Genomic DNA, 17,704 nt, shown 5'->3' with positions numbered 1-17,704 from the left:
AGAGTTCTTACCTTTAGAAAAGCAGAGACCTGATTGTAATGAGTTATCCTTGATAAACTGATTTTCCCTTTTCTGTTGATGCTATAAGGAAAAAAAACATTGTCCAGCACTGTCTTCATTTTAAGGTGCAATAATCTCAGCCTTGGAACCTTATGGTAATCTCAAGCTCTTGACTTCAATCTTCCTGTTTTTACTCTCACTTGTATTTAGACCTATTCATGTTTAGACTTGCGACATAATAAATGGTAAGTCAGCATAAGACCGATGAACATTCATTTTATTCAACAGCGATCACAAACTCAGCCACTTGCTAAGGTTAATAACAACATTTGCTATCATTTTCGTCTTGTAGGTACATTAAATATAAGTCTCTGAATAGGGTTATGCGTAGGACGTTAACAAATAAGGGATAAGGATAATGGTTCAGGGTGAGTGAGAGACATTGTCCCACCTTATTTCGGGCATTGGCATGAAAGGTTGAGAGGCGGACTTAACCCAACCGCGGACTGAATGCTACCGAGCGCTGGTGCACCTGGGCGGTGTTTGGCCTCCAGGTTTCTTCGGGAGAAGAAGAAGAAGAAGAAGACGCCGATGAAGCGGAAGTTTGGTCTCTCTTGCCCAGTCGGGGACTAAACGCATTCACTCTCTTTCCTGTTCTTGGCTTGAATGGAAAGTCGCCCCTCTTCCCTAGTCTTGGGGAGAAGGCGAAGTCTCCGCGTTTGCCAAGTCTTGGGGAGAAGGCGAAGTCGCCCCTCTTCCCTAGTCTAGGAGAGAAGGCGAAGTCTCCGCGCTTGCCAAGTCTTGGGGAGAATGGCGAAGTCGGCCTTCTTGCCCAGCCTAGGGGAGAAGGCAAAATCTCCTCTCTTGCCAAGTCTTGGGGAGAAGGCGAAGTCTTTCTTCCCTAGTCTGGGGATGAATGCTGTTGTTACTCGTTTGCCGAGGCGAGGGGAGAAGGCGAAATCTCTCTTTCCCAAGCGTGGGACCAAAGCTGACCTGAGAGAGAGCCTCTGGGGTGAAAGGGCCTCTTCCGAGTAGTCGGAGATCACGAAACCCTCCTCGAGGTCGTTATCGGAGTCGTCATCGCTCACGTCATCAACGTCTGGGTAGTCGTCGTCGTATAAGACGCCATATTGGACATCGTCCCTCTTTCCGAGGCGAGGGGAGAAGGGAGACCTGCGCACAGTGGCTGGGGAAGAGAGAATGAGAACTTCAGCAGGGTGGACCTTAATAACGCCTGGTGCTGAGATCTCGAACTAATGAAAATTGTTTAAAAAACTAACTCCCTCACTGTTTACTGAAATTTAAAGGTGCATACATAAATCTATACTGGACAACATGTGACTTTCTGCCAATTCTCTTTACGATATGAGGCCGAGAAATATTTGCTCTTGCAAAAACCGACAACAAAGTTTTCAAAGGTGTCTGTTTAAAGCTACGTCAAAGGGTATCACTTATTCTTCGGTCATGTGTGATGCTTTAAGCATGCATACCTACCTTATTTCTCTGTTGTTTTCCATGCTCACTATAATTAATCTTTTTATCATTAAACAAAGTGCACTCACTACATCTATGAGTCTAGTAAGGCGAGGTTCCAAGAAGCATCTACCCACCTTATACATCTTTCAGTAGTACAACCAAGTCACTTTCGATAAGCATCAATAATAATTTCTCTTACACATATCAGTCCGATACCATTTCATCAGCATCGCTGAAAAAATATCCACGCCAGTATATTTCAAAACGTAATTAATTACAAATTGACTTCAAAGGGAAGCCGCGTTTTCCGGAATAAGCAATTTAAGTGGATGTCACTTGAAAGTCGATTTCAGACTCATCTTTAGAACATAAACACGCGCATGCGTCATAATACCAAGTCATTCAGTTGCTAATTTTACATGGCTGCGTCACTGGAATAAATCTTCTTCCCTTTCTTCTCTCTCCTTTCCGTCGAGGAGAGAGGATTATTGGCTTTCAAGAGCACGGCAGCAGATTAGAAAGCAGTGCAAGGGCGGAATGGAGAAAGCTGGCTCTATTCGTAAGGTTTCCAAATCATTGCGCAACAGGAATGATTGCGCTATAATAGACTAAGTGTTCCCCTAGTTTCTCCATCAGTCTAGTTCAGCTTGTTGGGTTGTTGGGTAAGTTTGAAAGTCACGCGACAAGATAATTATAATCTGTTATCTATATCGATAAGATCAAAAATGTTTATTTCCTTTTGTAAGTTAATAGGTTTTTTTAGTTATTCCCATAAGAACACCCTCACATCAGTAAAAATAATAAAATAATCTATTTTTCCTTCACGATATTAGTAATAAAATATATTTTTCCTCCCTGATATCAGACGTGTTTTTTTTCACATTGGCATTGCCGCCGATGATACAGAGCACATTAATGGCGCAATAATTATTCGTTCCCAAATTGAACGCAAACAAGAGGCAATAAGTCATTTCACGGGCGATTAGGTGGGAGAGAAGGCGATCGCTCAAGCATCGGAGCTTATAACGGTTTCGCAGCCTTAGATTTTATCTTTGCTAATCCGCTGTTAAATCAGATACACGAAGCGTTAGAGATTCTTGCAATTTACAGTTATTAGTTTAATTATTATTATCATTCTTTCAGCAGATGAAACCTATTCACATGGACCAAGCACTCATGGGCCAGTGACTTGAAATTCAAGCTTCCAAAGACCCCACACTGATACACACCAGTGATTTCTAATCGCCCTGGGGAAGACGCGAACCCGCAACATCAGAGTGGCATTCCGCGACACTAACCACTATACCAGCGGACCAGCTAAACATGTATTGATGGTCAGCAAATCCCAAATTACAGACCTTATTCTGGGTTACATTTCACGCCATTTTTTTTCCTTCCATCTCGTAAAGTTGTTGTAAAATAACATTCTGAAACCAAAAAACTAAATAATCCGTTTATTTTCGGGTAGAAAATCCTAAATTTCGGCCCTTTTCCCGAATTTCTTTCAATCCTTTTTCCTTCTGATTTTAAATTCTCCACCTATTTATGTCGAAAAATAACTTTGTTTTTATGGGACCAAACCATATAGGCCTATTATTCCTTGCCACGAATACCTTTAAACTCATTTATCTTCTTCATTAATATCCTATCCTTTCTTTCTGCGTAGTGGAAATCGTCGGAAAACCACAATATCAGGAAAGATATTTTGCGGTTTTCCATCAACGAGACCTGAATTGGAATTGCGCGAATGAATTGCTATGTTTCTCTCGGCCTAAATTCATGCGGGTCTAGGATTGCTTTCTGATCGACAGCAATTTTATTTACTTATTGTCTGTTGTGTGGTGAAATAGGAACGAAATGCGTCATTATGGGATTGTATATCTGCACATGCGGAGTCCTGTTTGCATATTTAATACTATAAGTATATCTCTATAGGTATGACTGTAACTCTGGACTTTTCGGAAGAAAACAAATACAGTACACACACACACACACACATATATATATATATATATATATATATATATATATATATATATATATATATATATATATATATATATATATAGGAAAATCTTCAAGACTACGAGAACAAGATTTATAAATGTTCGAGTGTCAAGTATACATAATGCTTAATTCACACCCAATACAATTAGAAAGATCCTCCTTACCTTGCATACATACATATATATATATATATAGGGACATATATATATTATTATATATATATATATATATATATATATATATAGAAAATCTTCAAGACTACGAGAACAAGATTTATAAATCCTTCAAGGTCAAGTATACGTAATGCTTAATTCACACCCAACACAATTAGAAAGATCCTCCCTTACCTTGCATACATACATATATATATATATATATATATATATATATATATATATATATATATATATATATATATATATATATATATATATAGGATAGGTACGCGATGTTATTACTAGGAAAATCTTCAAGACTACGAGAACAAGATTTATAAATCCTTCAAGGTCAAGTATACGTAATGCTTAATTCACACCCAATACAATTAGAAAGATCTTCCCTTTACCTTGGGTCCACCACCAGGACGTAGGAGCAGAGTCATCCTGATCGTCGTCATTGGACTGAGGGGCGTCTCTTTCGGTTCGTCTGCTGTCGTCCTGTGATCCACAAAAAGAAATGGCATTTTTGTGATCAATATTCGGCTCAAAGTGATCATGAATTCGTCTCAATATTTCGCTCAAAGTGATCAGAGAATTCCTCGTCAATGGATTTTGCGTCTCTTTCAGTGATCTGCTGAATTCGTATATTAATATTATTCTCAAAATGATCATGAATTCATGTCAATATTTTGCTCAAAATGATCATGAATTCGTCTATAAATATTATTCTCAAAATGATCATGAATTCGTCTCAATATTATTCTCAAAATGATCATGAATTCCTGTCAATATTTTGCTCAAAGTGACCATGAATTCGTATATTAATATTATTCTCAAAGTGATCATGAATTCGTCTCAATATTTTGCCTCAAAGTGACCGCGAATTCCTGTCAACATTTTGCTCAAAGTGATCATGAATTCGTATATTCATATTATTCTCAAAGTGATCACGAATTCGTGTTAATATTTTGCTCAAAGTGATCATGAATTCGTATCAATATTTTGCTCAAAGTAACCGCGAATTCGTATATCTTGCTCAAAGTGACTATCGATAGAATGTTCATACTTGGAAAAAAGCGAAAAACAGATGAACGGCTAAATTCACGAGAAAAATTTATCTACGTACCCTAGCGTAGGAATGCAACAGAAAACGTACAAAAGAAAGAATATATTCCTGAGTGACCCCTGCAAGGAGAGATAGGGCTCTGTTAAATGTGTATTAGATAACACTCTTCATGCGTTTGTATTTGTATAAAGCCGAATGTGAAAGGGAGGAAATGATGCACAAAGACGAGAAGAGATGTAAAATTGCACACTTTAGCAGTGACAGACACCTTTAATTTTAGTTAACACTAATGTCAGACTGAAAAATTACAGGATCCCATTTATTACAGCTAACTGGTCCGCTTATCTAGAGAGAGAATTCGTTCACAACTTCTAAACCGAGAGAGAGAGAGAGAGAGAGAGAGAGACCCCTTAATTTTTGATTTTCTGAATAGTAGAGCGACGATGTATTCTAAAAAAAAAAAAAAAGATTTTCCTGCAATCTTATTGACTCATGGGGAAAAAATGAAATTGAACTTTCTAACTTGCGAGTCGACTTCTCTTCCCAAATATTTTTTTACTATCTCGTCAGAAATTTTGTTATCCCTTGTTAACGTGTTTCCTCGCGAGGTTATCAGTCTAACGATATTGCATCATGCAACTTGGAAGCTGGAAGAAAAACAGGGAGATTCCCAGTTTATTATTTGTAACTAAATTTATAGGCTTTTAATACCATTATGCAACCGTTTAAGACAAGTTCTTATATTCTAACCGTTTCAAGCAAAGTTTAACTTTTCCACTATTTTATCATTTTTACCCACGTCTAATCGTTTTGGAGTTTTTTTTTAAAAGCTTGTCCACGACGTTTTGAATATTCTTTTTTTCTTAAATCAATTCACAGATATTTTCTCTCCGTTTTGAAGAAGTTAAAAATGGACATTCTTTTTTTTTATATATAAATGCACGGATATATTCTCTCCGTTTTGAAGAAGTTAAAAAAATGGACATTCTTTTTTTATATATAAATGCACGGATATATTCTCTCCGTTTTGAAGAAGTTAAAAATGGACATTCTTTTTTTATATATAAATGCACGGATATATTCTCTCCGTTTTGAAGAAGTTAACAATGGACCGTGGAATCCTCCTCACCTCTTTCTGCTGCGTCTCGGGAACACTTCTTTTCCATCTCGACCCTTCGTCGGATGGTTTAGAATCTCCTTCCTTCGCAGACTGTCGGAGAGAAAAGCCCACACTTACAAAGAAGAACGAAGCAAGGAAGCAACTAAAGATAAAATTTACAGTAACTGAAATAAAATGAAAATCAATTGTAAAACTACAAAACTATTTTATGGGTCCAATGGGCAAAGGGAATGACAACAAAATTCCAAAACCCAAAATAGAGAAGAATACGGACGAGGAAGAAAGAAGAGTGAAGTTCGGGACTTGTCTTGTAAAAGACGACAGGAATGAACAATCAAGAAAAAGACGTCTTAAAGATAAGACAAAACGGCGTAGGAAAAAAAACTTAAAAACAACTTAGGGGAATACACGATTAATCAGCTCCTTTCAATTTAAGTACAGAATGTTACTTATGACATACTTCAGTAACTAACAGGTAATGTCGTTCTTGAGGTAAGCTGGTAGAGATTATATTGTAGGCTACTTACAGTAAGTTATTAATCTTAAGCAATAACAAGTATTCTAATACGGCTAACATTTATCTTTGAAAATATAAATGAACCAAATTCAGGAACAAAAACTGAAGAAATTCTGCTAATGATGAACACCAGATTCCGTTTTGAAGTATAATACAACCGCGATCTGAATACAATTGACCTTGGAAACCGTTGTGTGAGCATCCGGACAATTGTTATAATTTTCTGAGCGTGTACGAAGAAGAAGAAGAAGAAGAAGAAGAAGAAGAAGAAGAAGAAGAAGAAGAAGAAGAAGAGAGAGAGAGAGAGAGAGAGAGAGAGAGAGAGAGAGAGAACATTTGTTTCTTACAAGTTACTATTGCGGTTCTCTGCGCATGTAAAAGGAGAGACTGCACTTTGCGTCGAGTGTTCGACCTCTTCTGATTGAGCAAATCAATCTTTGTATAACAGATATAACTCGAATACAAATGCTATAAAAACAAAGTATCATTCTTAAATCAAGTATATGACAAGCCTTTGCCCGTCAGTCGAAAGGGAATAAGATTTTGCCGTTTGCTTGACAGAAATTAGTAAAAATAGTAAGAAAAGCTCGCCTATTTCACGATATTAACAATAATCATCTCGTAATATCGACTAAACTTTATAGCGTAATAAAAATAAGTATCCTTCCCGCAATATTGACGAAAAATATTGACTAAAATATAGACTTATCTCCTAATGACAGAGAAGGGAAATTGTATGGTATAAAAACTGCCATTTCGCAATAGTAAAAAACTACTATTGAAACGTCTCGTAGCGTTAAAGAAAAGGAATTTCTTCTGTCCTATCATATCAACATTAACGAACATTCCTGGTAAATATTCATCTCGCAACGTTGAAGAAACTTATCATTATAAAAAATTATCAACTCATTCTCAACTATTTTTCTATTATCTAAACATTTATCATTATAAAAAACTATCTACTGATTCTCAAAACGATTTTTTCATTATCTGAAAATTTATCATTATAAAAAAACGATCTACTGATTCTCAAAACGATTTTTCCATTATCTAAAAATCTATCGTTATAAAAAAATTATCAACTGATTCTCAAAACGATTTTTCCATTATCTAAGAATTTATCAGTATAAAAAAATTATCTACTGATTCTCAATGACTGTTCCATAATCTAAAAATCTCTCATGAAAAATTATCTACCGATTCTCAAAACGATTTTTCCATTATCTAAAAATCTCTCATTATAAAAAAAAATCATCCACTGATTCTCAGCGACTTTTCCATTATTCACAAAGTGCACTGACCCTATCTCGCAAACATCCCATCCAAGAAAGTACTCACTTCTCCGACGGCCTCATCATCGTAGAATGGGTAGCTCCTCTTCCCGGCCCTGGGTGGGTAGAAGAACCTCTTGGGCGTTCCAAGCATGTACTCATCGGAGGAGTCGATCGCCCCGTCGTTCCATCTCAGGGATGACGATGAACCCTGAGTCCCGAAAGACAAACAGTGACGCCATCAGCGAGGGGAACAGGAAATGAGGTATCAGGTGAGGGAAGTGTGGGGTGATGTGAACATGAAGGACAAAAATGTTGAGTATACCTTAGTTTAACCAGACCACTGAGCTGATTGACAGCTCTCCTACGGCTGGCCCGAAGGATTAGGTTTGTTTCGCGTGGCTCAGAACCAGTTGGTTACCTAGCAACGGGACCTACAGCTTGTTGTGGAATCCGAACCGCTTTATAACGAGAAATAAATTTCTATCACCTGAAATAAATTCCTCTAATTGGCCGGTCGGAGAAGCCACTGGAGTGGCGAAGTGTGAGAAGTGAATAACTGAGACAAATAGGCTTGGTGAAGTATGAAGAGAATTGTAAAGAAATGAAAATAACTGACTTAGCGAAATGTGATGCGGAATGAAAAAGAAGGACGAACCAATGTAAGGGTGAGGCGTGAATTGGAATGAATTTGGACTGACAATCTAGTGATTACGAATGACAAATGTAGATTTTACTGAAGCACGATGACAGAAATATCGGTCTATAGCTCTTCAGAAGCGAGAGAACTCGTGGAAGGCAACATACTTAAAAGGATATAAAAATTTAATTAATAATAACATAGTTAGTTAACATTTCTGACTTTGCTCACTCAAAAAAATTAATAAGTAACTCTGCAAACCAAAAGGGAAGAAATACTTATAAGCGACTGAAAATATACAACAGAGTTAGATCAGAAGTTTGCTTTCCAGACTAATGACTTTTCTATAACCAAGAATCTCTTTTGGTTTTCTATTTAATAATCAAATTTATCTTCATACGATGAAAACGATGACGGGATACGTAACGAATTTAAAAAAAAAACAATCCACGCTTTTTGCAGAAATAAATTCAGCTTAGCTGAATTTTAAGGACTGGAGCTAATGTAATATATTTAAATATACAGTATATCCCCACCTTTCATATAACACAGGCATATAAAAATGATTATAATTTTATTAATTTATATTCCAGAATGAGGCTCTGATTTCATGATGGGATACGTAAGGACTTTTAAAAAAAAATCCTCGCTTTTAGCAGAAATAAATTCAGCTTAGCTGAATTTTAAGGACTGGAGCTAATGCGATATATTTAAATATGCGGATCGCCACCTTTCAAATAACATGGGCATATATAAATGATTATGCGATGCCCTGATTTCATGTATACTGTATGAAATACTGAATATACATTTACTGTTAGTTCCAATTTCTGATACATTCTGATGTCACAAAAACTAAATATTGTATAAACAAATTATTGTAAGTACTGTAATCTTTTAATATCAGATTAACGTCAATAAAATAAAATAGTAAGTTGACGTAGCAATCAGGCCTGTTTTTGTTCCATTAGAGACATTAGATAGTTATCATATCATCACAATAAAACACGTGAGCAATAAAAAGGAATCTGAATCTATATGGAAAATTTTTTTAAGTTTACCCGTTTGTTCGACGGACATCCGATATCAATGAAACGAATTACGAAAAAAAGTGTAAAAAAGGTAAAAGTAAATCGAATCTCCTGTTCATTTTTCAGTCATCAAAACTGGAAACTACCTAAGTTTTCCAGGGGCTAAGCTTGAGGCAAATATTGGAAAAAAAAAAAAAAAAAAAAAAAAAACTTATGATCGGGAGAGGGGAAAAAGTAGCATTAAAGTGATATATCTTTCCCGCTCTAGGAGTTTTAGATTAATATTTCTCAAGTCAAGAAGGTTGTAAGTTTCATGAAGCGGATACAATATCCCTCAGATATGTATTTTTTCATTTTTCTTTTCATTGTATCAAATTATCTCGGATATTTCATTGTGTCAGATATGACAGATATTATCTCGGATAATATTTCATTGCATCAAATATGACAAATATCTCGGATAATATTTCATTGCATCAAATCTGGCATATATTATCTCGGATAATATTTCACTGGATCAGATATGACAAATATTATCTCGGAAAATATTTCACTGTATCAGATATGACAAATATTATCTCGGATAATATTTCATTGTATCAAATGCGACAAATATTAATTTGTAATATTCATACTTGACACAATGAATATTATCCAAGATCTACGAAGCGTTACACACAAAGATATTCACTTCTCCTACTGAATTGTCATACCGTTAAAACAATAAGAAATTTTTGCCATTTGGAACATGTCTGCGAGTACCATAGGAATATAGGAATAAAGATAATTCGAGATAGAAAATTCAGTTTAACCTTTAACCAAAGAGCAATTAGACAGAAAAAAGAAATAAGATAATCTATGGAAAAGAAAACAGAATTTAGGCCAGAGCCCAAGCCCTGGAACCTATGAGGCCATTCAGCGCTGGAAACGGAAACTGACAGTAAAAAAGGTTTGAAAGGTGCAACAGGAGGAAAACCTCGCAGTTGCACTACGAAACAATTGTTAGAGAGGGTGGAAAGCCAGATGGAAGAAAGAGAATATGAACGGAGGTAGAGTAAAAGGAATGAAAGAGGTCGCAGCTAGGGGCCGAAGGGACGCTGCAAAGACCCACAGTGCACCACGTGGGGCGCACTGACGGCACTACGGGGACGGCAACTTACGAGAGCGGAGTAAAATCGCGTCCTTAGACTCACTCACCGACTCTGAAGAAGGGTACAGCTGGAAGAGGTAGTTGAAGATGGCGTCCAGAAGGGCTGCTTTAGACGGCACTGGTTGAGAAGACTGCGGAGTGTCGCCCTGACCCGCATCTAAATCTGTTCAAGAGGGAGAAATGACACTTGAAAAATAAAGCTAAGCAACTTCAAAAAGTTATTTTTCTTATTTTTGTTTTTACAGATTAAGAGAAACGGTCTGGTATAAACTGCAGCTTCATTTAAAAGCGTTTTTAATAAGAAATATATATTTTTCAATACTAAAAGAAAACTTTCCCCCAAGAGCTAGATTTAAAAAAAAAAATTCTCAGAGAAAAACTTACTTTCATGGAAAGGGTAAAACTCGTGGAAAAGATAAGTGATCTCTAAAAAAATCGAAATCAAAATCATCCTAAAAAGAAAAACAAGATTCTTTTACGAAGAAAGTATCTCAAAATGAAAAGTTTCCATACAAAAAACATTCCTTCACTTGCTTCACTTACATGAGAATGTACGGAAATTTGATGAACAAAGGAAAACATTGGCAGTAATTGGTTTCTGTTAATACTATCATTATCACTAACTAAACTGCAACTCCCGTTTGAGAAGCAAACGCTACAATAATAAACTTAGAGATAGAGAGAGAGAGAGAGAGAGAGAGAGAGAGAGTTAAATTTCCTTAAAAAGACAAATTTCATTGGGTAATACAAATTTAGTCTCAATTTCATTCGTGGTGTTAATTCTACGGGTCCTAGACCGGTAGGCAGATGTGATTTTCTTTACTTGAGAGATATTTTTCTCTTGCACCGAACGCTCTCCTGAATATCTGGCACTCATTAGCTACACCTCAACTGAAAGCTCAGCTCTATGTAAAAATTATAACAATAAATAAAAGAAGTCACGCCAGTCTTTTCTTTTCCATGGAAGTATGGAATTCAAATCACCATTCCAAAATGATGTTTAATGCCGTTTTATAAAAATTCAGTTCCGTAAACAATGTATTTTGAATATTTTCCTTCCAAAAGCTTATCACACGATTAGGATCGAAACATTTTTTCTTTACCACTTCCTCCTGAATTAATTTAACAAATCCTTCCAATTACTTTCATAGCTGCAATTCATGTCTGATTCAAATATTTTTTGGGAGTTTCAGTAATTTGTAACATAAGCCAATCTAACTCGACCTATAATGTGTAGGTTTGTTGCAATATTCAGCAGCTTTTTTTCTTTCACTTTATTTTTTTTTTTACAAGATAACGAAGTTTTCTTTTGCTTTCAGCCCTTTCATTTTATCCAAGATTTGGGCCGGCATTAGTAAGAGTAGGAGTTGCCTCTTGCTCAGCCCCAAAGCAGGATGACTCTAGTCCCAAACACTGACGGCAGTTTATTTTATTCTTTTTGTTTAATTTATTCTTTTAGCGAGCTCGACTAACACTCGAGCTGACCTTCTGTCGTATCACGGCCCACACGAACGACCTGATTTAAATCAGTAAATACAAAAAATGATGAATTCAATATCTGAATTAAGACGCACCCAATAGCCCGTAAACTATTCGATACTTAATCCGCGCCCGTTGAAATGCAATGAAGTCAGCGAAGAATTTCCAACTTCGATTCCAAATATTTGGATAATTCAAACGAAATCAGTTACTTAATTAAAATCGGATTTTCAATAAGAATAAGAAAAAAATATACTGACGCATTTGAAAGGATAATTAATCTGCGAGAGCACAATCGAAGTATAAATCATGGGTCAAATTGGATTTTCTCACTTTCGCTGTTTCATCGCCTTGAGTTTTGCAATAACCAATTTCAACCGCCTACGCCATTAGTGAGAGAGAGAGAGAGAGAGAGAGAGAGAGAGAGAGAGAGAGAGAGAGAGAGAGACATTTACTCTTTAGCACAACTGTCCACAAAGTTAGTATTAACAATAAACGTTCTTACAATGAGAGAGAGAGAGAGAGAGAGAGAGAGAGAGAGAGAGAGAGAGAGAGAGAGATTTACTTTTTAGCACAGCTGCCTAGAAAGATAGTATTAACAATAAACGTTCTTACACTGAGAGAGAGAGAGAGAGAGAGAGAGAGAGAGAGAGAGAGAGAGAGAGAGAGAGAGAGAGAGAGAGAATTTACTCTTTGGCATAGCCGCCCAAAAAGATATAGTATTAACAATAAACGTTTTTACAATGAGAGAGAGAGAGAGAGAGAGAGAGAGAGAGAGAGAGAGAGAGAGAGAGAGAGAGAATTTACTCTAGTCCAACTACCCAGAAGGATAGTATTAACAATAAACTTTTTAACAAAGGGGAGAGAGAGAGAGAGAGCTGAGAGAGAGAGAGAGAGAGAGAGAGAGAGAGAGAGCAACGGCTACTTGAAGCCCTGACGACCCAGCCTTTCTGAGTGAAACTACACGAATAATCCTCCGGCATTTCATTGACAAAAGTAGAAAGCTGACAACCCGAGCAATGAGCTTCTGGGGAACAGCGGTTCAAGCAGCAAAATTAACCCAAGGTCTCCCTTTTGCTGTCAAATGTACCGTTTGACATCACACATGACAACAGATCCCTGAACTCTGTAGAAGATCAAAGGGCATTCGAATAAACTGTGGCCCTATTATTACATGTTCAAAGATATATGTGTATAAATGTCATTTACGCTGATGCAGATTACAAAGAGAGTCTTAGTACGGAATTCACGGAACCGGAGGAATTATCAGTTTTTCAGAAAACTTGCTAGGAATGACCATCCACAAACTCGCTGCCCTACTGAGTACTGGAATATATAATTATGTATACACTTTACATGCGTCGAATTAAAGCTGGAAAAATGCAAGAGATCTGTTAACGCGGTTTGATAACTTGAATGAAAATCTCATTTGATTAAATACGTAACAAGCCTCCACGGGATGGAAGAGTTTTTCAACTTTCAAAATGAATAACTTCCACGTAATGTGCACTTATTCATTAAACTTGCTTTGTTTTTGGTCTAATTATGTTACAGGGAAGATAGACAAAAACTATAATAACTGCAAGATTAATGTGTCTCGAGCCATTTACGTCATTAAGTCGAGAGTGGATTTATATGGCTCTAGTAAAAATGTATTGATGTTCAACAGATACACATACATATGAGCCAAGATAAAATCTCATTTCTCTTTGTGGTGTGATGGGAAGAGCCGTAGCGTGTCTTATAACCAGCGTGAGTTCGAATACCGCCCGAGAGAGAGAATTTCGTCGTTCATTCCTTTTCGGATTCCAAGGCTTCCAGTGGAAAGTAGATCCAAAAATATTACGAAACAGAGAAGTTTAGAGAAGTTAAGAGGTCATTATGGCTATTAATAATTCTCATGGAACGCCTGAAGTCTTGTGAAGTTATGGCCGCATCTTAAAAAGATTTGGACGCTCGACATTATTGTTTATTTTTTTCTAAAAGATTTGGACGCAGAACGTTACTGTTTGTTTTTTAAAGGTTTGGACGCTCGAAGTTATTTTTTTTAAGATAAAACGAGACTGAGACGGGCATACTTGCACAAATAAAACGGTCCTATATATGAAGAATGAAAACTAATATTTTCAAGTGATTAAAAAAAACATCCTGATATGATGAGCTAGGCTGAATGATTCATGGAATACAGAAGGGAGAGAGTTCGACATTCTTGAGGTGAATGGTACGAGAATCAAATTGAATACACAAAGGCCAAGCACTGGGACCTATGAGGTCATTCAGCGCTGAAACGGATATTGACAGTAAAAGGGTTTTGAAAGGTGTAACAGGAGGAAAACCTCGCAGCTGCACTATGAATTAATTGTTAGGAGAGGGTGTAAAGTAAGATGGAAAAAAAAGAGATATGAAAGGAGGTACAGTAAAAGGAACGAAAGGGGTTGCAGCTAGATGAATGGTAAACGAGAGACTGACTCTCGAGTTCGCAACTTTCGAACCGGATCGCCTCAGATACAAAATTATATTAAATAAGACTATAAACTTGCTGAAATAAGAGAATAAAAGAAATGACGCTATACAGATGTGGGCGGAATGGTTAAGCCATTGCTTGAGGAGTACTAAAATAAAAGTTAACATTATTCACTCTCTCTTCCATTAAGCGGATCAACGGCTTGTTCTAATTGACACAAAAAGTTATATAAAACGCTTTCATTGTTCTCTGAAAAAGATTAACTGTTTTTTCAGTTAATCATTACTTTGATGTAATGCCGGCTGCAAGATACTGCCCTCCGGTACTTCTTGGGTATCAAGTGATTAAATAAAAACTTCTGAAATGCCCATAGGGGGGATACCGTTTAATGTCCAAAGGGGATACCGTCTGATGTCCATAGAGGGGATACCGTATGATGTCCATAGAGGGGATACCGTCTAATGTCCATAGAGGAATGGTCTAATATACGTGGGAGGGATATCGTCTTAAGTCCCACAGGGGATACCGTCTAATGTCCACAGGGATACATCTAACGTCCACAGGGGATACCGTCTAATGTCCATTAGGGGAATACCGTCTGATGTCCATAGGGGATACCATTTAATGTCCATATGGGGATACCATCTAATATCCATATGGGATATCATCTAATGTCCATAGGGGGATACCGTCTAATGTCCACAGGGGGATACCGTCTATTGTCCATAGAGGGGATACCGTCTAATGTCCATATGGGGGTATGACACCGTCTAATGTCCACAGGGGGATACCGTCTATTGTCCATAGAGGAGATACCGTCTAATGTCCATAGGGGGATACCATCTAAGTCCATAGAGGGGATACCGTCTAATGTCCATACAGGGGGGGATACCGTCCTCAGCTGCCTGACTTTCCGTCTTCTACCGTTCATCCAAATTCCTTAGTCGTCTCCCCACCCGGCGTACAATTTCTTGAACTCACATTTCCACCTCTCGCGAACAACAGAATAACAAAAATGTTATTCTGGGCAAGGTGTACTGTCATTCTTGTTATTACCATTACCCGTGAGGGGCACAAATCCTTCTTTCTGTCATAATCATAATGCCCTGAAATTTCTGACAGCTTCCACAAAATATAATACCCATATGGGAAAAACGAATGAAAAATATCAGAGAAGATGACAGGGGTAGATATATATATATATATATATATATATATATATATATATATATATATATATATATATATATATATATATATTTAATAAGACATAAATTATGACAAAATAATAATTCAGTGCTTTGTTGAAAAACGCCTCAATACGTTCCAATCTATTCATGATGAAAATAAGGACCTTTAGATCTATTATTCCCAAAACATTTTAACGTAAAAACCTAAATTTTAAGAAAATTTTACAACTGAAATGCTCTTTTTTTTTTTGGTTTTCTGTAAAAGAAAACTATTGTGCAGGCTTTATCTGTCCGTCCGGACTTTTTCTCTCCCCCCCTCAGATCTTAAAAACTACCGAGGCTAGAGGGCTGCAAATTGGTATGTTGATCATCCACCCTCCAATCATCAAACATACCAAATTGCAACCCTCTAGCCTCAGTAATTTTTATTTTATGTAAGGTTAAAGTTAGTCATAATCTTACGTCTGGCACCGCTATAAGTACCAAAAACACTGGCCACCACCGGGTTGTGGCTGTAAGTTTCATGGGCCACGGCTAAAAGTTTCATAGGCCGTGGCTGAGTTTCATTACAGCATTATACGCTGTACAGAAAACTCGATTGCGCCGAAGAAACTTAGGCGCATTTTTAACTTTTTTATTTTTTTCTCGTCAGGGATGGGATGCAAAACCTGCAAGGCATATTCCTTGGACCCTCACGAAGTTCAATGAGGACAAAATCAAACCTCAGAGGGCCCTCGACAATTCTGCCTCATTGGCAGTTTTAATCGAGTTGTGTTTCACAGAGACAACCAGTTAACGGCCAGTTTCGAGACCCGAGATTTCTGAGAAGTTAAAGACACAAAAAGAATAATGAAAAAAGATGCACTTGATCTCCTGTCTACATTTTTTTTATTTTTCTCGTTCTGAAAAATTGTGACGCCTTTGTCTTAAACGCATGAGTTTAACTTGCTATAAAGGCTTCTCCTTAACTTTTTCCTTACCGTAAACCCAATAATACCTGCGAGTTACTATACTTAACAGTTAAAAGGAGCAAAAATAACTTCTTAACGTGAACTTTATGGAGTTAAATTTCGGCAAGGAAATCAGCCAACAATGTCACCACATTCAACTTCTTTATTCATTGACTGAAATGATTTCAAAGTTCTTCCTAACCTAGTACCCATTTATGTCAGTAAAGTACAGTATATTTATATGAGAGAGAGAGAGAGAGAGAGAGAGAGAGAGAGAGAGAGAGAGAGAGAGAGAGAGAGAGAGAGAGAGAGAAAATGGAGAACATGGGATGGTATTCCAGAAGAATTCTACTTCGCGAGTGTCTTCAAACTGCTATCTCCCCATTAGCCTAATTTTATTTTATTATTAATTTGTCTCTTTTATTCTTTGTTATTGTTATTTTTATTATTCCACACGACCATACATTCTTAAAAAAAAAGCAAAGAGCAGCGATGAATAACTATATGAAACACCACGCATCCATACACTTATTCTCTGCGGCGTCATATGGAAATGTTTCTATTTATCATTTATTCCTCAGTTTTTCTTTGGAAGCCAGGCTCACCGTGACCCGCCGCCTCCCACACTATTACATCGCTTTCTATTAACGATATATACATGCACTACAGAGGATCTGAAGTGGAAAAAAATTAAATATAAAATATATAAACGCCTAGCATCGCCCGAGGTGAGAGTTAGACTTGATGGATTGCCAGGAAATTAAAAGACACATTCAGCAGGATTAAGCCATTCAGAAACTGGAAAATTAATAAAAACGAAATAAAAGAAACCGAGCTCTTTCACTCGTTATATATATATTTCTCAAAACGAAACAAAAAAGAGAAAGACAGAAAACCTTCGGCGTTGATATAAAGGAAATGCTCTTTGCAATGCCCCCAGGAATCGTTCATCATCCTGACGGTGCGATTTCAACTCGGCTCCTCAGGAGGAATTTAAGCGTTTCGTCTTCATCTCGTAAGTGTTTTATGCCCCGACGGAGACCTTAGGGAACCGAGTCTTTGACTCTGTTAGATTATATTAAAATTATATTCCTATAATTGAAAAATTGAATCAATATCCACATGGAATAACCCTAGATGAATATCAACTAGCAAAAAAGTTTAACCAGACCACTGAGCTGATTA

At 36.9% G+C, this 17,704-nt stretch overlaps 1 pseudogene; it reads right to left on the bottom strand.

The window, feature by feature from the left end:
* Window positions 1–263: 263 nt before the first annotated feature.
* The window catches only part of LOC136846137 (uncharacterized), a 42,254-nt pseudogene continuing 24,813 nt past the window's right edge, over window positions 264–17,704 (bottom strand).

This window comes from Macrobrachium rosenbergii, chromosome 14 (genome assembly GCF_040412425.1).
Source record: "Macrobrachium rosenbergii isolate ZJJX-2024 chromosome 14, ASM4041242v1, whole genome shotgun sequence".
NCBI lineage: Eukaryota > Metazoa > Arthropoda > Malacostraca > Decapoda > Palaemonidae > Macrobrachium > Macrobrachium rosenbergii.
This window is presented reverse-complemented; position numbering and strand designations above follow the sequence as displayed.